This window comes from Coturnix japonica, chromosome 34 (assembly GCF_054131305.1).
Source record: "Coturnix japonica strain WE chromosome 34, WE-NBRP24, whole genome shotgun sequence".
Lineage (NCBI taxonomy): Eukaryota > Metazoa > Chordata > Aves > Galliformes > Phasianidae > Coturnix > Coturnix japonica.
Genome location: NC_140696.1, coordinates 5,418,498 through 5,438,693, shown reverse-complemented (window position 1 = coordinate 5,438,693; position 20,196 = coordinate 5,418,498). Strand labels below are relative to the sequence as shown.

The following is a 20,196-nucleotide window of genomic DNA, read 5'->3' as shown; positions in this document are numbered from 1 at the left end:
TTCTGATGTCAGAGCACTGGAGCTCAGCTCTGCCGTGTGGGTTTGCAGGATTGGGCTATGAGCTCACACACCCATCCTGCATCCCTCTGGGTTCCTTTAATGAATGTCTCCTGGTCCGAATGGGTGGAATTCTGTGCCATGTGACAATGCACCGTATCTGTTATTAGCAGCATCTCTGAGGAGCTGGGCAGTGGGTGAGCTGCATTGCAATGCAACCTACTCAGAGTAGGGCAGGATGGCTGCAATCTGGTCTTATGCAGCATATGGGGACAGAGGGTTGCTCTATGGTATAGGGCGATGCCAGGTTTCCTTCCCCTCCACAAGCTCATAAATACATGCTTAACAGAAGAGGTGGCAATGGCTGCTCTTGACTGCTCCTGCATCCCAGTTTGGAGACCAAATGGCACCGCATGAGCAGCTGATGAGGTCAGGAAGGAGAACTCCCCTTCAGTAAGATTTCAAAGTCAGGAGGCCTTGTTTCCTTCTGCATTTGCAACTCTAATGTATTCTTCCCCTGCACTCCCTCCCACTCCTCACGCTCAGCCCCAGACTTTCTACTCACATGGCTATCAGTGTCACTTCTAAACATGTCTTTTCCTTGAAAATCCAGCTTTTCATCAATTAAACATTTCTGACGGCTTTTCTGAAACAAATCCTATATTTAAAGAAAAAAAAACCCACTCTTTGCTTTCTAGCAAAGTTTTCATTTTGCCTTAGAAGTCCCTGACACCTCCTCTCCTCCCATTGGAATCAGCTTTAATTTTCATGCCCTGTGGTGCTCTGAAGCCCCTAATGAGCAGCAGGTCCCATCCCATGGTGCCAGCTACCCAGGACCAGTGCTGTAGCCATACAGATGCTGAAGCAATAAGATAAAGCTGACAGGACCTGATGGCTTTGGGATGACTTGTAGCCTCCTTTAATTATGGTGAACACGTTTAGCTGGCAAAATATGCAGAGTCCATGAAAGTTTGCTAAGTGTGTTGATTTAATTGGCAGTGACTGAGTTTAAAGTAAGCATCCAAGTGTGTAACCAGCCCCATTGTAGACCAGGGGTCCTCTGAGGTGGGCACCAAAGGGGTGAGACAGGGAAGGACTCAATATCTCCCCCAATGGAATGCAGCATTGCTTATCATGGAGTAGTAGAAAAGCAGTGCTTGGGTTTTGTGTTCAGCAATGGCCGTTTATGTTGTTAAAAGCCAAGGGATTAATTTATGAATTTTTTGCAGTTTTCCCACTCTGAGCTCCTGTTTCTTCTCCTTGGAAAGCAAACCCTTCAGTAGGGAGATCATAGAAACCCCAGCGCTGTAATGCAGAACCCTTTATTTACTGCAAAGGATCACTTCAATTAGGGTTTTGTAGCAGTGAAGCGTGAGCCTTGCAGCCGTGCATCCCAAACAGGTGCCTCCACCATCACTGCACACCAGAGGAACCCTTCAACAGGTGTTAATGTTCCTCCTGGAATGGAATGGAGCTCTGCTCAAGCTGCTCATTGCTTTAGCATGATATTTGCACGCCACTCGTGCAAACCCCAGCCCTGTGCTGGGATGCAGGAGAGCAGAGTGCTGGGGGTGCTGGTGGGGAGCGGCAGGAGCCTCTTCTTACAGCAAGTGAAAAATCAATCCTTGACCTTTAAAGGAGTTTATGAATTCCTGGCTTAGGGATCGATGCGCATTGATTTCTGTGTGTCTGCGTGGGCTCGCCATGTGCGCTATCAGGTGATGAAAGCTGAGTTTTGCTGAGTCTGGAGTGGGCAGAGGCAGGTGCTGTCTCCACTGAGCTGCCAGCAATGAAAACATGATATTTTTTCCCCCCTTCCCCCCATAACCTTTTGCTCTATGATAGTCAATGGGCCGTGGGGCTGAGGTTACCGCGAGGTGCCGTGTTTGGTGTTCTAGTGAGGGATGCTGGAGTCTCTGGTGCAGCAGAGCCAGGAATCAAATCCAGGCTCATCCTACAGCATATTTTATAGGATCCATTCTTTGCGTTACCTCTTTTGGAGTATTTTCCCAACCTTTCATCTACAGCAAGTGCTCTCAGCTCTGTCCTTGCAAAGTCAGGCTATTAATTGGTAGAATATGTCCTGAGCTTTGCTCCCCAGCCGCACCCTTGGTGAGTTCCCTGCACATGAGGCAGATGCTCACTGATCTCCTGCTGCTTTTTGCACTGCAAGATCCTAATGCAAGACTTGCTGCAGGCAGTGCTGTGCCACACCTGGGTCTGGGTTGGAAATACTTTGTGCTTCTCCTATTGCAATTGCAAGCTAATGATAACAATGATAATAATAATGGCTTTCCCAAACCTTTTTGCTGCCAGACCCGATGTGGGGGCAGGAGGGGAAACATCCCGCCGAGTCGGTGCTTCTTTATTTAATCCAACAATTCCCCCAGCCTCTCCTACTGTCTTTTCTAATGTATTCCTATTTGTTTGATCTCCTACAAACTTCTCCTCTCTGATCTTCTGATGAAATAATAAATCCGGGGCCCTTGAAGATGCTTCTCGGCAGGAGAGTCTAAACGAAAACCCTTTTAAGCATTTAGAGTTTTTTAATGTGACAATCCCCTCCTGCAAGGATGCCGTATATACTGTGAGATGCAGGGCCGCAGAACCTTGTTATTTCCCAGGCTGGATCCACTTCACTGTCTGAGGGTTTAGAAGAAACTCAGTTTCTCCTTCAAGCTCAGCCTGAGGACGGCCATCCTTTGGCCTGGCACCACGCTGTTTGCAGCCCTCTGCTTACACCAGCCCTGAGTCCTTTTTCCCCGTTTCAAAGGGAAGCTGCTATATTGTGTCTTGCACAGTACAGCTGCAGGACCCGATGAAACGAGAGGGAAACGCAGTGCCATCGTGTGGCTCTGCTGCACAGCAGGGACAGCCCTGGCAGCCATGCAGGTCTGCGGAGCCAGCACTGGGATGCATTCCCCCCTCTCTTGTTCCTTGACAAGGCGTAATCACGTTTGCTCCATTCAGGGTTTTGGCAGCTGCTGCTTTTCATTGCATCGCATCCCTCAATCTGCAGTGCTGATGGCATCAGCATCCTGCTGCGCTCCCAACAATATTTGGTGGTGTGTTGGTTCCATCCTGAGGAGGAATGGGGGGTCTGGGGGAGCTGGCAGCAAAAGAGCTGCTATAGTGGATGGGAAGGAGCATCTCAGGGTGGCATGACACAGGGGTGTGTGGAAAGGGCAGATCCTTTGTTTCTGGTGGAGGGTGGATACCTCTACCCTGGTGCATTGGGGTGGAGATGATAATTGCTAATGGATGCCATTAAGTGCTTTGCAAAAGCATGTGTGGCTGCAGAAGTGCTGTCATTATTTGCATCCCATTGCTAAGCTCGGGTCAACGCTTTGTGCTGGATTTCATACATAGAGAGAGAAGGGGGAGGCAAAAGAGGTGGGGAAAACACCTTTACCAAGGTCACTGAAGGAGAGAACAGCCCAGGTATTGCATTCCAGGACCAACAGCTTTTCCTTCTGCTCCTTTTTGTTATCTCAGTTCCCATTTTTCCCCCTTCCCAGCACTGGCACTTGCTGTTTCGATCCCATCCATTGCAAGCATTCGGGCAGTCAGGCACCCAGCTTGGCCAAGCAGCCTTAAGTGAGTTTAAAGCGAGGGGAGAAACGCGAGCTGGGAAGAAAATAATGAAGTTTGTGGCCCTGAATCTTAAGCAGCAGCTTTGGTTGGCGCTGTGCAGTGGATGGGGATGAACTCGCCCCTTCCCAACGCCTGCCAGCCAATTGGCGGCTCCCTCCAGCCAAGCTGCTTTATAATTAAGTGATAATTGTTTTTGCTGGGGAGCACACAAGAAAGATAAACAGCTTGAGGAATCAATAAGCATCAAGGTCATAGGCTGAGTTATTTACTTGAATCAGCTGCAATTTATCTCCCAACTTTGCTGTGCAAAAGGGAACGGTGGCTGTTTTGTGGAGGATTTAGTGGGTCCGGGGTGAGCATCGTTACTTAAAATCGTAATGGGAGAGGCTGAAAAATTGGTATCTTTATATGAAAAATACTCAGAATTAACCAGAGATTTAGGAGCGTACAGCCGAGGTGCAATAGAGTTATCCACAGGCAGGCATGTCCCCATCCAGACACGCACTTTCTCTCTTACATCAGTTTAACCAAATCAATGCAAAGCGCAGTCTGGACACTTACTTCTCATTAGTTTAAATTTGTCCCTAATTGATGCAGACCAAATCGCAGTGAACTCTGAGGGGGGGATGGTGGGGGAGCAGAGCTGGGAGCAGCACGTAAAGGGGGTCAGGGCTGTGGAGCAACACCCTGACCTGGTATGGGGCTGTTGGGTGGTGGGAGCAGGCAGAGCTGCAGCCATCAGAAGCAATGGATCCTCTTTAAAGCTTTATATTTTATTATTATTTGCCAATGGTAGCTGTAATCTGTTGCTCCACACAAGGGCTGTGGGTTGTTCCATGCTTCTCTTTGTGCTTGTGCTGGTTGTAAGTGGGTAAAGCAGAGGGCTAAGACATCGCTCTGTGTGTGATGGGTTTCCTGTCTCATGGAGGCAGTGCTGGAGATCCATTGATGTGAAAGAGTTTCAGCCCAGGCTGCTTCTGTTGGGGCTGCAGGGTGTGCAGGTCTGGGCTCCCTGCAGTGCCTTTGTTGTCCTTCTATGTTGCCAGACTCTCCCTTTAACCAGAGCATCCTCCTTTTTCTGCCCTGTTTCTCCTGGGCAGGTACTGGGGGGAGCCCACCGTGCTATTTTCCCTGAAGCATTGGAGCTGAATTTAAACAAAAGTAAGAGCAGGCCCACTATTAACACAGCATGCTCCCTGGTCCCCAGTGCGTGCAGATGGAAATGGCAGGAGCTGGAGTGATTGTGCAGATTTTCCAGCCCGTGGCTGTGCCTGCCTCCTGTCCAGCCCTCTGCAGCATCTCTAGCATCACCATTATCAGGCTCTGCTGGCTGCCTCGTGTGTAGCTGGTAGCGTTTTGTATGAGGACTTGGGAATAGTGTTTCATTATTCCCATCGTTGGTGTTTTGCGGCGCTTCCCGTGCTGAGGAGTTCACGGGTTCAAGTATCCATCAGGGAGACATGATGTGTCTATTTCTGATAGCGAAAAGTAGGGATGCTTGACCCAGGAGGTCCCTGCCAGCCCTCCACACAGCTCCTTTCTGTTCAGCTCTTTGCTCTGATGCAGACCCAGCGAGCTGTGCCACAACCCCCTTTCCTGTGCATCTGTGTTCCGTGCCACCAGATGCTGTCTGAGCGCCGCGCTGTTATCTCGGGTTCCTTTATCTAATGAATTTATCATATCAAGGCAGCAATTCACACACCTCCTTCACTCCCAGCAAAGGCTGAAGTGCATTACCCGTCATGCTAGTGTCCGAAATTACAACTCGGCGTCGATCAATCCCGGCTTTTGAAATCCATTTAAATGGATGTAGCGATCTCCAGCGAGCGCGGTGCGAGAGAAGAGATGCTGTGTTAATCTGTAATGAAACAAGAAGTAACCCTGAAGGGAAAGACAAGCGAGGGTGAATGGGGCTCTTGTTGCAATGAGCATTTCCAGCGATGTTCTCATTCTCTTTCCATTTCTGCTCTACACCCTCTATTTTTCTCTCTCCTTTCTTTCAGTGCGTTGCCTCTCTTCCTTTGGAAATGCTCTCTTTTTAATGATCCCATCGCCTGAGTTTTCCCAATGAGAAACGAGCTCTTTTATTTCATTTGCTCACGACCCCAAGAAATTTCAAATGGAGATGGTGTTAGCAAAGCGTGAGCTGTGTGCGTGGAGATGACAACCTTATATTATATGTATAGAGCCAGCCTTCAGATGAGTTTGAATTTACTTCTTGTACTTCAGGAAAGAAACTTCTGAAATGATTCACCCACGTTGTGATTAATTGAATTTCTCATAGTTGAAGTGTTTGCAGAGTCAAAAAAGTGTTTCCATTCCCTGTGCCCGTGTGCCATAAACTTCTCTCCTTTACGACACAAATTGTGTTGTTTTGAAGCTGGAGACTGAAATTGTCAGAACTGCTGTAAGCGCTTTGATTAGAGCCGCCTGCTAAAGTTCCTAATGGAAGTTTTCAGAATGAAGGCACAGCTTCACCCAAATCAAATCATTCCGTGGGACCGTCCCTGTTCTCTCATTTACAATTTAGTGCTTCATTTCAGTGATGCCAAACCCCCTTCGGTTCCATCCGTTGCTTTGCATATGAGGCTGCATTGCAATTTGGGGTAGGGGATGATGTTGTAAAAGGGAACCAAAGCCTTTGAACTCATTTAATGGGTTTTTCCAGTGGCAGAAGCTGAGGTCTGGGTGCCCATTTCTGCTGGGCTTTCTCCCAGCCTTGGCTCCATCCATGCACCCCTTCCCATCTCCCATACCAGAGGAGCTGCCTGTCACTGCAACTCATCAATCACAACTTTGTAGTACGGCTGGGGTGAGATTGCTTTGAAGATTAATTCCTTTGAAAGATTAGGGCAGAGGGCGAGATGAGGACCTTTCTCACCCCTTGAAATGGCAGCAGTGATGTGAAATGTCTTGGGGTCTTTGGGGGTTGGCAGTGCTGGATGCTGTGGACGTGGTGGTGTTTGGGATGCATTGGTGTTGATTTAGGCTGTATCTGTGTGATGAGGGCTGGCAGTGTTGGGATCAGAACCCCACCAAGGTCCTCTCCTGGTGCTGCTTCAGCTGCTTCTTCCTGGCCAGAAGGTTTTTCAATTTCCCTGTGCTGGCAGGTACAGCACCACGGTCAGGATTTAGGGCTTGGCCTGGCCATTTCTCCTCCCTGCTAGCCAATTAATCCCCCGCTGAGTAAATACCTTCCCTGTGCTTCATCATCCCGCAGAGAGTCCCAAAGACAAACAGAAAAGCAAGAAGGAAACAAAACAAGCCATGCACCAATAAATTAAATGCACTGAGGAAAACATAGAAAAGACCAAGCAAACCCCAAGCAGCCCCTTCCTCCAAGTTAATTAATTGAAGCCCTGTTTGAGGACAAGCACCCTCTTAAATCCCCCATTGCTGAATGCAATTTTCTCGGTACAGTTACTCAGTGTCCCTTACAGACCAGAGCCCAATCACTTCTTGACAGAAGGTGAGTGCTGCAGCACTGCTGGAGTGCAAATAATAGATTTTTAACACTCCCGTTAGGCTTGTAAACACCCCACAAGCATATTCCTCCCCAGCACCCCATTGAGAGGCACTGATAGAAGGTACTGGGCTGAAAGGTGGTGGTCATACAGTGGGGCTCTGCGCCTTCTCCTAATCACCATCCATTACTGTGGGCATGGTGGGCTGGGGTTGAATTGGGGATCTGAGGGGTCTTTGGGTGCAAATTGTGTATGTGCCTCCAAATGGCTGGAGCTCATCTCCAGGTGCATCTTGCCTTGCTCTGAGTGGCTTTTCCCTCTTAAATTGCTGATTGCATCCTCGGCTGTGACGCAGCTCTGAAGGTTCAGTGGCTGTGCGGGGTCAGCCTCATTCGTGGGCACGGGGCTAACGACTTCACTGTGTTTATAATATCAGTGAGAACCCGTGTCAAATCCATTGTTGCATGATGTGACCAAATCCATTACCGCACACATGGAAATCAATTACTGCACATTAGGGAACATTTAACACTTGGGCCTTTTTTCCGCGGCGTTGTTTGCACGGTGTGGCAGAAGGAATCGTTATCTGCTGCTCTGGAAATGGATTATTTTGTTTTTTGTAGGTGTGTAACAGATGCACGCAGGTATGGGGGGGAACATCTGTGTGATGGTGGTTGGTTTGTACAGGGGGTGGGGTGATGGGGGGAGCCCCCACTGAGCTCACCCCAAATAAGTGGGAAGCAATGTTTTCCTCCATGTTCTCACATCCTCCTCTGTCTGATGCCTTTTAGAGCCACCCCACCCACACGCTGGCCCACACTTAAGCATGTCTCTCATCTTTGCTTTGTATTAAAAGACGACACCAAAACAGCCGCCAACAAAGCCCTCGGGCTGCCAAGAAAGCAAAACCCACTCCTGCTCATTCCCACCCCTTTGCATCCCCATTTTGCAGCCCACTGTGGGATTCCTGCCCGTCCCGCTTCCCCCTCACATCTGCACAGGGATGAGGGAAATGGATGAAGGTTAATTTTTTCGATCCCTCTCATAATGATTCATCCATAACGATTTCTATTGGTTATATTTCCTCGTGTGACAGAAACAATTTACTGCATTCCTGCAAAGCCTATTTTCTCTGCATGATCTGCTTGTGTGGAGGTTTGGGGAAGTAATTTACAGATATTTTTGCCTTAAAATAGCTTACAAAGACAAAAGAGTCCTGTTGACACCAAGGTGCGCTCCTTGGGAGCGAGGAAAACGGGGATAAAACAGCTTAAAAATAAAAACACTTTATTATAGTCACTCAAAGTCAAATTCTACATTGCACACTGCTGCTTTTGCTAGAGGGGACTTGGGGCTGTGTGGGGCTTTGCTGCTTGGATTGGGGATGTGCATCAATGGGGTGTTGGGGTGATGGGCAGTGAACCCTGTACTGAGGTTTGGGTTATTGGCAGGTGGTGCAGCTCACACACTGTTTGCTAATGGATTGTTCCATTGTTTCTTGGCTGTTTGCAGCAGGGCTCAGCCTGTTCGTGTCGCCCCAGGAGCTCAGCACCACCTGTGTGTGACATGCTGAGCCAAGCAGGAGCATTGCAAGACTCAAACACACCTTGTGTCAGGCAGGACAAGCACTGGCTGTGTCTGTGCACACCACGTACTAAAGTTTGCCTTCAGCTGCCAGCTCCTGTGCTTTAGCAGAGGCTTTTGGTGTCTGCTAGATGAAGGGATGTTGTTGCAGCCCCTGCTCTCTATGCATACATCAGTTTGGTGCATGACACCTCCTGCTCCCTCCCAGGGCGGTAGTGCAGTGATGCTCGGGCAGCAGGAGGGGGTGGGATGCAGGCGTTCATTCTGGATCAGCTGCTGATGCCGGCAGCAGCAAACACTGCCTCTTTATCCGCCTGCTGCCCTGCTGAACATAAGGCCCGTTGTTGCTGAGCCGTGTGCTTGCATCAGCGCCTGGGGAGTCAGCTCGGGGGCTGCTGGGGGCAAAGGCTATCGGGGAGCGAGCCCTCAATGAGCCCTTTGTGGGGAGTCGGGAGGCTCCTCTTGGCCAAATAGGATGCGGGCTCATCTCATTGCAGTTGTAGGGTCTGGTGGGATGTGCTTGCAGCTGGTAGGGCTCAGTGCTGTACAAGAGGCAGCATCCTCAGCTTTACCAGCTCCTTTTACTCAGTCCTATTTCTCTGTTGTCCCATGAATGCTGGTAAATGATGCTTTACCCCATCCCTTAAAGGCAGAGAGGTTTTGTGTTGGGGACCCACTGTCCTGTGGTGTCCCAGTTGTTACCAGGTCTGTGCTGAACATAAGACTGATGGTGGGGGCTCTAAGATAACTACAGCTGGTGTCTGTGCTACTTTGCTCCTTTTTGGGGGAATGTATCGAGGTGCTGCGTGTTGTCCCAGCACAATTAAAACTATTGCAGGTAATTAGGGAGTATAATTGGCTGATTGGGTTTGGGAGGCTTCACATCACACGTCGTCTTCCCAGCAGCAGACAGGGAGGTGTTGGGATGCTGCTCATGGGCTTGATGCTGGGAAATGCCATTTCTGAGTGACTAAGTGTGGATTTGGGGATGCAGTGGTGTGTTGGAAGACTCAAAGTCTTAAATTCATTGTGGGCACTTCAGGCTTTCTTTAAATAGTCATAGAATATCCCAAGTTGAATGTGACCCATTGGGATCATTGAGCCCAACTCCTGGCTCCATTCAGGACTGTCTGAAGGTACTCTATGTGTGATTTAAGCCACGTCCTCACATTTTGTGTTTTGATGGCAAAAGGATGAAATTATCCCAAATTTAAGCTTTAGCTGTCTGCAAGGGGCTGCACTGACGCTCCTTTCTTCCCCTACCTGATGCAATAGGAGCGGGGACCTTGCATAAGGCAGCCCCAGCAGAGCAGCGGGACGATGAGGTTTTGTTCTGTGCTAATTTGAAATGAGGTGAGTGATGGCAAATTGAGTTTCAAGGGCAGCAGAGACAACTTGTCAATTTAGCCTGTGCTCTGCGACGTCGGTGCAATCCTTAGTAGCTGGATCTGAAGCTTGTTTACGGCAGTGGGTATAATAGCTGCAATCCCCCAGGTAGATTAAGCAATTTCTTCATTTAGGACACTCAAAAGTCTATGACACTTTGAGGGATTTTTCTTGACCTTGCCAAGAGCGAATGCTGGTTTCTGATGTTGACCCTTGTGGCTTTTCTAATGGCTCTGGGAGGGGGAGCAGTGATGGAAGTAGGGGTTGGGTTTGGGGTGGTGTGGATCTGATCCTCCATGGGGCTGGGGTGTGTGTAGGTTTCATCCCTATCTGGGAATGCTATGGGCAGCCCAACTCAAAGCAATGGATCCCCATGGGCAAAGCTATTGGTGGGGAAATGGGCAAGAGCAGAAAAGAAGCAAATGGGATTTATTAGATTAAAATACATGTACGCATAGATAAACATCAAAAAGCAGCAATCTGAGAACCGCAGAGGCAGCGGGTGATGGGTGACATCCCTGCCCACCTCCCCGCTCTGATGCGCCGTCTGATTGTGCGGATGCTCACAGCTGCGTGTAGGACATGGGAAGTGTCTAATGACTGCTGGAGCTGGCGTGATTCCTAAGTAGGGATGGCATGTGGCTGCTCTGCAAAGGGTTTGGGGACTGACAGGCTGTGAAAAGTGATAGAGCAGGGAAATGCCAGCGCGGGGAATTAAACACATGCGCAGGTTAAATGAACTCCATTGCTGATGAAGTGGGGATGCTCCGGCATTGCTTGGGTTTGTGGGACCAGGGGGTGTTTTGGGGTGCACGTGGGTAAAGGAGCTCAGAGCTGAAGTGCAAGGGGAGCGCTGGGGCTGTTGTTGATGCTTTCTGGGGTGCTCTGACTGTAGAATCATTAAGGTTGGAGGAGAACTCTAAGATCAGGTCCATCCATTAACCCAACCATGCCCATTGACTGTGTCTTTTAGTGCCACACCTGCCCTGGTGCAGGTACCTTTCTGTGTCTTTGAGACAGTATTTGGGATGGAAAAGGTGCAGATCCACCCCTTTGGCCCATAGGCTTTCCTCTCCATTTACCATAGGAGTCATGTCTTCTAAGTCACCTTCCCTGCTCATCTCCTCCATCACTCATCCTCTCCCCAGGTTTTCATTACGATAATGAGGGAATTAAAATAATTTTCAATATTTTTAAACAAAGTTATGAACTCACGCGCTGCTTTTGCTCCTGCCATATTGTTAAGTGGCTTAATAGGCCTATTTCCTATTTAAATATACTTCAGATGTCATTGCTCAGATGGTCAATGTGCAACAGCCTTTATCAGCATGGCTGTGTAGGCAGAGGGAGTGAGTGACTGGTTTGTGGGAGCCCTATAAAGGAAATGGAATGGAAAGAAACACCTGGCAAAGGGCTGCAGAGCCTGGTGTGGCTCTGGTTTTGGGGCAAGATTCTGTTGGGTGTTGGGGGGGTTTCCTCCATCCCTTCCACTGGGGTTGGTGGGGCTGTGATGGAGCAGATGAAATCAATACAGCAGGGGAGGGGAAAAAAAGGAATAGACCCCAAAAGAAGTCAAAAAAAAGAAGTCAAAAGCATCACAATAAAGTGTAAAGTGTTGGAATAAATATTATTAGAGCGTCTTCAGCAGCAATAAAAAGATTAATTTGCAATTGCACGAAAGGAAAAAAAACCAACACAACAATGCTCTTATGCTAAAAATTGCTGCCAAGAATTGCTTTCCATCTCCTGCATTCTGCTTTATTGGCTTTTCCCTTCTCACCCTCCCTTTATTCCCTCATCTCCCTGAGCCGGCTCTATTGCTGTGGGTGATTGTGAAGGTCTGATCTATCGGTGGGACATCCCTCACGCATCTCCCCAGGGCTCTCAGATTCAGGATTTTACCTTTATTCTATTTTTTTTCCTCTCTATATATATTTTTAACGCAGTGAAACTGATTTGCCACCGGCTGCTCTAAGAGGGTTATGCATACTAGACTGGCAACATCTGATGTATGGCCACATTTGGAGCCACAGACTACACCAGCCTTAATAACATTCTTCTTTACAAAGTGCTTTCTGTTAAATATTTATGAGACGATGCATGAACAACTGCTACAACGTCCGTGAGTGTGCGAGCATCCCTGCTCTGTCATGGGCTGTGGGAGGCAGGTGGGCAGCCAGGCTGCTATTGCTTGGGTATCGCTCTGAGCCTTGACCTGGCCTCTCTTAACTGTGTATTCAATGGATGAATTTAGAGTCAAGCTCCTGCCTTTACATGAGCCCTCACCCCACTGCTGCCCTCACCCCTTGTGGCTCCTGCAGTTTACTCCTGTCCCTCCATTAAGGGATGGGGGTGGCTCTTGGGTGGGTTATCCTGGCTTTGTGCTCTGTCCTAAGGCTGGCAGCTTCATCCTTACTGCCACACAGCATCGTTAAATCACATCCTGTATTCCGAGGGGAGATGATCTCTCACCACTCACAATTGTTTTCGAGTTTATCTGATTTTTATCCCAGCGATAACGATCTACAAATTGCACTGAAGCATTCGGAGTTCAGGTGCCAACCCGGCTCCTGTTGACTCCTTCAGACATCACCTTTTCCATCCCTATCCTCAGGAAGGGGCTTTGGTTGGGTGCCAGGCTGAGTTGCACGTAGGATGCTTTTATTTTTGTTTATTTTTTCACGTTGTCTGAGCACTTAGATGTGTTAGCAGCCTGCAATTCAGAGCACAGCGATAACACTGTGCTGCTGCAATACTCTTTTCTCAGGGAGCTTCCACTCTACTGTAGAGGAGCTGCAAACTCATCTGCAGTGGCAGGGCCGTGTGCTGTAACCTGAGGGCCCTATAATAAAGAATTGAGGTTTTGGAGGCTTTCTGAATAAGATGCATTGGGGTGTTTCTCTGCCTTGCTGCTTGCTGGCTCCATGTCCCAGCAGTGGTGGATGGAGGGATGCACAGCCCTGCTGCCACCCATCATCGTCCCTCCCTTTTAGCCCCAGCATTGCTGTGTGCAGAATCGTAGCATTGCTCCTGCAGGAGTGAGTTTGTAACCTCTATAAGAGGGAATAAAGCGATTGGTATCAAGGGCCAACGAGTGAGGGCTGCACGTTGATGTACTCCTGTGGTCTTTATGGTTACCTGGAGACGTTTGGGGCGCGGGCGATTTAGTGTGTATGCATTTCTTTATTTCCTTGGCTATCTGTATGGCTGGCACGTAGGGGCAGTGTGTTTGCTGTTCACCACCATGGGGGCTGGCTGGGCTGGAAGCTTTCATCTACCTGTGTGTGCATTGCTGTGCCTGGGGTACAGCGAGGACCACTGGGGGCATTGGAGTGGGTGCAGGACCTGCTCTGTGCTCTGATGATGTGGCATTGGAAATGTCCCCTGGTTCAGCAGTCGAAACCATCCTGGCCATGAGGTTGCTTGCAGCTGCTGATGAGCCCCCAGGACGTGCATGTTGAGCTGTAAATGGTACACATAATATTACTAATAATTTCACAGACAGCTCTGTTCGTTTCTGAAGTGAGAGGAGACACTTGTGCTATTCCGCCCGGCTCTCTTTATGGTATAATCTCCCATTGAGATTCAAGGCACAGCTCCACTAATTAAAATGATGAATGCCGGAGGAAGGCTTTGGGTTTGGGTTCAGATTTTTTTTCCCCTTCTGCCTGGTCTAGCCGGTATCTGCACATACAGAGACTGCTTCAGGCAGAGGATATTTGCTCACTGAACGAGTACCTAGGACAGATAGAAACGCTCACATACCCCTGCACAAACACGGGCTGAGAGATACAAGAGCCCCGCTGCAGTCTGTGCTGTGTGGCACTATGGGCTTTGTGCTGGTGCACACATCTGGAACCGTGCAAAGCCAGAGCTGTGATACTTGCTTTGCATCAATGATCCCACCCAAGCGGGGGCTTTGCAAGGTGCCTGCACGGCTTGGACTTTCCTGCTGTGGGATTTAGGGAGGTTTTGGGTTGAGTTGGAGTTACTGCTGCTGTCTTTGCCTTCGTGCCCTGGGTCTGTGCTTGCATCGCTGCATGCTGACAAAGTAGGGAGGCTGTTTGAGCAGCTTAGCTCAGGTTTCCATCCCCTTTTTCCTGCCTCTGGTTCAAACAACTGTGCTGGTGGGGACATGGGAAGGCATGGGAATCCTCAGTCAGATGCTCTGACTCCAACTACTTTAATTCAGATGATTTAAATAGGAATCATGAGAGCTTACATAGGGACGAGCCCAGCCGCTCCGCAGCGGTTGAGCATCGTGCGTTCTAGGATCCATGCTTTTGCAGGACTGGATTAGTTTGTTTTCATTTCTCCTCTTGCCTGCTGATCATCCAACTGTCTCAGTGTTTGGGTGAGCTGCAAAATACCGGAAATACCAATAATAATTAAAGATAACAGGCGATGGAACCCAAACTGCAGCCTGCCGCTTGGCTGGCAGCCCTTGGAATCAGTTCAGTCCTTGGGACCTGCACAAGAGTCCTGTGTGCCTGGTGCTTAGGTGGGCAGCATCCCCCGACCCCTTCCCTACCACTCCCTACAACGTGAGTTTGAGGGTTGAGTTTATTTCCTACCCAAATTGAGTCATTTGGCTCCGAGGTCCCACCCTCTGGATCCATCTGGCTTTCTGCCCGTGAGATTATGTTATATAAACCACCCCTAAACGCAGCGCCTGGGAAAGTGCCTTTATGTTTTAATTTCCAAATAAGCAGGCAAAATTGAGTGCTCTGATTGGCATCTGCAATCAGAGCCCCATTCAGCGGGAGCTGTGAAGGGAGCTGATTGCAGCAGGCGCTGCTCTGACCTTCTGGGGCTTCTGCTGCTGCCTCGGCTTCATTAGCAGGATAAATATTTTTCCAGAAACAACATTTCTGAGCTGCCAGAAGTCGTGACAGGGATGGGGACTGCTCTGCGTGGAGGCAGCGCACTGTGCATCCCGTGGCTTGGGATCTGGGTGCTAAATACGTGCTTTGAGGATCTTGGTGATGATGCTTGGGATGCATTTGGGGACACCTGGAGTTATCCTCCCTCCCTTTGTGGTTCCCTTTCCTTAGCAGCTTTCTTCCTACTGAGCATGGGGGATGTGATGTGTGTTGCGATGCTTTGTGCTAAGGGAGATAGATGATGTCCCATGTCCCGGTGCTTGTGGCAGTGATGGGAGAGCAGCTGAGGGCTGGCCCAGGGCACATCAGGGACATGTCTATAGCTGAGGGCACCCAGCATCCAAGCTGCTGCTGGGACAACAGCATCTGTGGCATCAGCTGAGCCCTTCGAGTGAGTTACAGCCCGCTCTCTGCTCCAGGGGCCTCTTAGCATCCTGCAGCCGGTAATAGATGTTTTTAATTCTCATGGAATTATTGAACAAACATCAGGGAAATATGTTTTACAGTCCAGAGCCGGCGCTGAGCATCGTTAACATTGTTATTGGAGACGAGGCGGATGATTTAAGCAGGGACCTCTGACAAAGACACACACCTGTCCATGAATAAAAGGCTGCAATTTACTACCTGCGCTCTTAATTAAGAAGAGGATGAGGGTTGAGTGCAGTGCCCGCTGCTGCTGTCTCCTGAGCCCAGTAGGTGAGGTGATGCTCTAATGCTCCCATGTTCTCCATTTTCCCCTGGGCTGCTTAGTTTCCTCCTATTGCATTAGGACTCATCAGGGCTGCTGGACCCCTCTGTATGGCCATAGCAACATGCAGTTGGGCTATGCAAGTCCTGTCCTTGCTTGGTTGTGCTGTGCTCTGGTTTCCCCTTTGCAGAGTCTGATGAGAAACCAGTGCTGGAGGCATTGTAATCATAGCAGGGCCTCCGAAGCAGAAATCTTGTATTTTGGCTGCGGCGAGCACTAGAAATATTGGTAAACAGTGCTTTGTTTCATTTGGATGCAGCAACGAACTGATGGGAGGCTGTGGAGGAGCAGGGCTTGTTTGCATGCGTGTTCAGGCACATAGGCACAGCCGTACACATGTTGGCTCGCAGCGCGGTTCACTTCACCGCGTCCTGTGCAAGCAGCCATGCAAGGAAATTACTTCTGCATCCGTTGTGCTGCTCCATTACAATGAAGGACGAGCAGCTGGTGGGTTCCTGCTCCTCGTCTGCGTCCCCTCAGTCCAAACAAGCCCAAAGTCTTCTTTGTGATCATTGTTAGCATCAGTTTGCTGTGCCCAGGGCTATGTTGTGGATGCTCCTGGTGCATGCCTGACGTTGCATTGCAGAAATTGAATCCTGACCTGTGCAGAGCTGATGGTTTGATTCTTTGGTGTTTCCCAATGCAACTCTTTCAGAACAAACAGGCAGGCAGACCCAGCAGGCTTTGCTTTGGGGCATAGGAGTAGATTGCAGTGCAGAAAACGTTGGTAATCTGAGCTGGGTTTGGCCACAAGGGCAGGATTTGTTCTGCTTTCAGCTGAGCACAGTGCAGGTGTTTCCGTGCTCGGCTTCCCCCCCTGATGGTTTTGGGGCTGCAGCCCCTGAGCATCCCTTGCAAAGCGAGGGCAGCCTCAGCTCTGTGCTGGCTGCAAAGCTCCGCGGTTAAAAAGCGCCGAGGAAAGATGAATGCAGCTCTGAAAAGGTTGATTTGCACCATTCTCCTGCTCAGCTGTGAGCTGGGAAGTGGCAAAGCACAGAAGCCCCACGTGCTACAGACGGACCCCACAGCTGAGGGGAAGGAATTAGTCGCTCGCACACCGTGTTCCAGTTGAGATCACAGCTCGGCGAGAAAATAGAAGCAGGAGAGACAGTCCTGCTATTGCCTCCAACCCTTCTGATATGAGAACGGAGGAGAAAAGCCAAGTGCAGAGCAGATGAGAGAGACATTTGCCTCCCCGTGTGCGGGCTGACAGGAGCGGGGCTGGCTTTGTCAACCCTAACATTGGGAACACCACGATGAGAGTAGGAAAGTCTTTGCAAGACAGGATCCCCCCACTTGCAACGAGCACAAAGCTTTAATTTCCAGCCCCAGCTGGTTGTGAGATATTGAGCATTAAAATCACATTATTCTGATTACTGTCTTACTACGTTTTCCACTTTTATTCCTCACTTGGACTCCAGCTCGATTTTAGTGCGTACTCCCTCCAGATCCGCCGGTGCCAGGAGTCAGTGCTGTATACCATTGGAACGCTCAGCCTCCCGGCTTTCAGATGGTATAATTAAAGCATTAATCTCTTACTCCAGCAGTCTGTAAGACAGCAGCTGCTAAAATAACATGGAAGGACTGCTACAGAAAGGAGCTTCAGTTCCCGGCTTGCTGCAGTGGTTTTTGTAGGGTCAGCACACGTAGCTTCCTGCTGGGGTGGGTCTGGGGTGAGAACTGAAGCTGCTGCTGGATTTCAGGTCTGTTCCTCCTTAAGAGTTGTAACTTCCAATAGGGTTAAGGATACTGACATCTCTGTGCTGTGTGGAGGTTTGGGACCTTCACTCACTCCAGTCTGGGACTCACGTAGGTATGGAAAGCAGAGGAAGCTGGGGAGCAGTGAGTGATGCTTGTGGGGAGACCCCCAGCCCTGGAGCTGTTCAGATCTATGGGGTTGTGGCACTGAGGGACGTGGTGGGCTGGGGTTGGGTTTAGGGATTTTAGAGGTCTTTTCCAACCTGAATGATTCTATGCCTGCTCATTTACAGGCTGGGAGAGCAGCGAAGCTTTCATTTATCCCCACATGAATGCAGTGAGCTCTGGTGGGGGGAGAACAGCTCCTCCCCAGGTGCTTCTGAACACAAGCTGGGTTCTCCTCATCAAGATGCAAGCTGCCAATGATTTTCATAGCTTGATTAACGCTCTTCAGACCAATTTCCTTTGGCTGTTGTGGAGGAGCTGAAGGAGATGGATGTTTTCCATTACTTGATGTAATGACTGCGAGGCAGCCTAATGAAACCTTTGCAGGCAAAGTTTATGAGAAGACCACCAACAGCCATTGATGGCCGGGCTGGGGCTCAGTGTTAAGTCAGTGGGTGCTGATGGAGGAGCTGTGAGATGAGATAGAGATAGAAGTTTGTGTTACCTCCACAGCAGATGCATCCTTTGTTTAGTGCTATGATGCAGTGTCAATGCAAGCCCTGTACTGCTGGACATTGACCTAGATCTGCACTGAGGGGATCTCTGCATGCATAGCTGCAAGGTGATGCTGGGAGCGTGCTTTATGGACCTGCACCTCATTATGCTGAAGGCAGGAAAGCTGAATTCCTGCTGGGGAGAGGTTAGCCTGTAATTTTCAGCCTGAGTGGAGGGCAGGGATGCTGCAGTGTGAGCAGAACCACGTGCAGGCAGGGATGGCATCCACCTGCTGGCATGTGGATGAGCAGCAGATTCCATTGTACCTCTGGAACAGCTGCAGTTAGCAAAAGATGAGCAGCCCAAGGGCTGGTTTATTTTGTGGAGGCTGTGGGAGATGGTTTGAAATGTGCCCATGAGCACTGAATGGGATCTGAGCCTAATTAGCCCCTGAGAGGCACCTGGTTGGTGTGTGAGATGGATGTTGCATGGGCTGCTCTGTCCTGTGCAGGAGGGCTGGATGTGAGCCTTGCACTGCTGTGATCCTGCAGAGAGAGCACAGAGGAAAGCAGTGAGATCCCTCCTCCAAACAGAGCACAATGTGTACCTCCAGATCTTGGGCACTTGTTTGCCCCCAGGCAGATCTGTGGCTCCAGATGTGGCACAGCTGCATGCAGTCCTCATCCTCATGGGAAGCGATGCTGACAGCAGGCAGGGCCCTGGGGCTGCACCCAGTGTGGAGGTTTATATATATATAATGTATATATAGATATATTTCACAGAGCAGCAGCTTACAGTTTCCTGTGCTTTATTCATGACTCAGCCATTTCCTCATCCTCCAAATGAGGATAATGATGAGTTCTTCCTTCGGGAAGAGCTTTTTGTGTCCCAGGTGTGTTCAGAGCTCTGCTAAGGATGCAATCGAGGCAAACATTTTCACTTTCTTGGTCTCCAAGAGGAAGTTCCAAGTGAGGATAATTCATATTTAATGTTCTGGGAGGTGTGGCAGAGTAAAAAGCCCCATCCAAAGTGGGAGAAGTGAAGGGGAAAAGCAGCATATAGGGCTGAATGTGCTGAGCAAGCACTGGTAAATTAAGACAGCCAAAATTAAAGGCCTTTTGATAATGGGTTGGATTAATCTGCTCTGACTTCTGTGTTGAAAGTTCGATGTCAGCACTGGGGTTGGTCGCCTCGGGCTCCCTCCTGGTCTGTGGATAGAAATAGGCATCCCTAGAGGCAGTTTATTTCCTACTCTAAAGGCAGGTGAGATGAATTGCCCTCTGGAGGTGCTGGCCTCTCTCCATTGACAACGGGAGCTCTGGGTGTATATATATGTATATAACATGTATTATGTTATATAGTACGTGTAGGGAGGTGAAGGCAAACCCTCGATCCCATCAGAACTGAAGGGAGAGCTGTGCATGGGATGGGGTCTTTGGTGTGGGCCATGCAGTTGTACTGAATCTCCCAGCTGATGGGGTTTTGTACCCGTGCACCCTTTCCCATTTGATATGGAGAAGCAGAGGGGATGCCCTGCAAGCCTGTGCTGCATGTAGGAGATAGCCAACCTCTGTGAACAGCAACAGGCAAACAGCACAGCTCTGCCAGCATTTGCATGTGGACATTGGAGTGATGGGCCACGTTATAACATCATAAAGCAAAGGGAATGGAAACAGCGAGTTCCTAACTACCAAACTATGAGCTCTGTGCTTTAAAACCTATTCGGGAGGGCTCAGAAACAAACTGTGCGCTTCCACGGTCTCCTGTGTCCTCCTTCTGTATTTCAAATGAATAATAGATAAAGGAATCATTTTATTTAAAGAGAATGAGTTGAATAGAGTTTGTCTTAAAAAAAAAACCAACAGACACACAAAAAGCGCCGCAGCGCCCAGCACTGATTGCTGCTCCAAAAGAAAAGTTGGCTTTCCATTTATTATGGAAATAAATTAGGTTGATTGTTGGGAAGTTGTGTGCAGGGTAGGAACGGTTCCATTGTGAGCTGCAGGGAGATGGATGCGTTTAATTTACCCCCATTGGTACGTTCAGGGCGTCCTCACCGCTGGGTTTTGCAAGGGACTTTTTGGGGATGTCATTGCTGGTTGTAGCTGAGGAGCGGGGTGACCTGTCTGTATGGTACAGCACCTGTGGGCAAACAGCAAGCAGGGATGTGGGGCAGTGGTTG

At 49.4% G+C, this 20,196-nt stretch overlaps 1 protein-coding gene across 3 annotated transcripts in view; it reads left to right on the top strand.

Moving 5' to 3' along the window:
* Positions 1–20,196, top strand: part of LOC107324282 (protein CEPU-1) — a 267,939-nt gene that overhangs the window by 27,498 nt on the left and 220,245 nt on the right. The window lies entirely within an intron of this gene.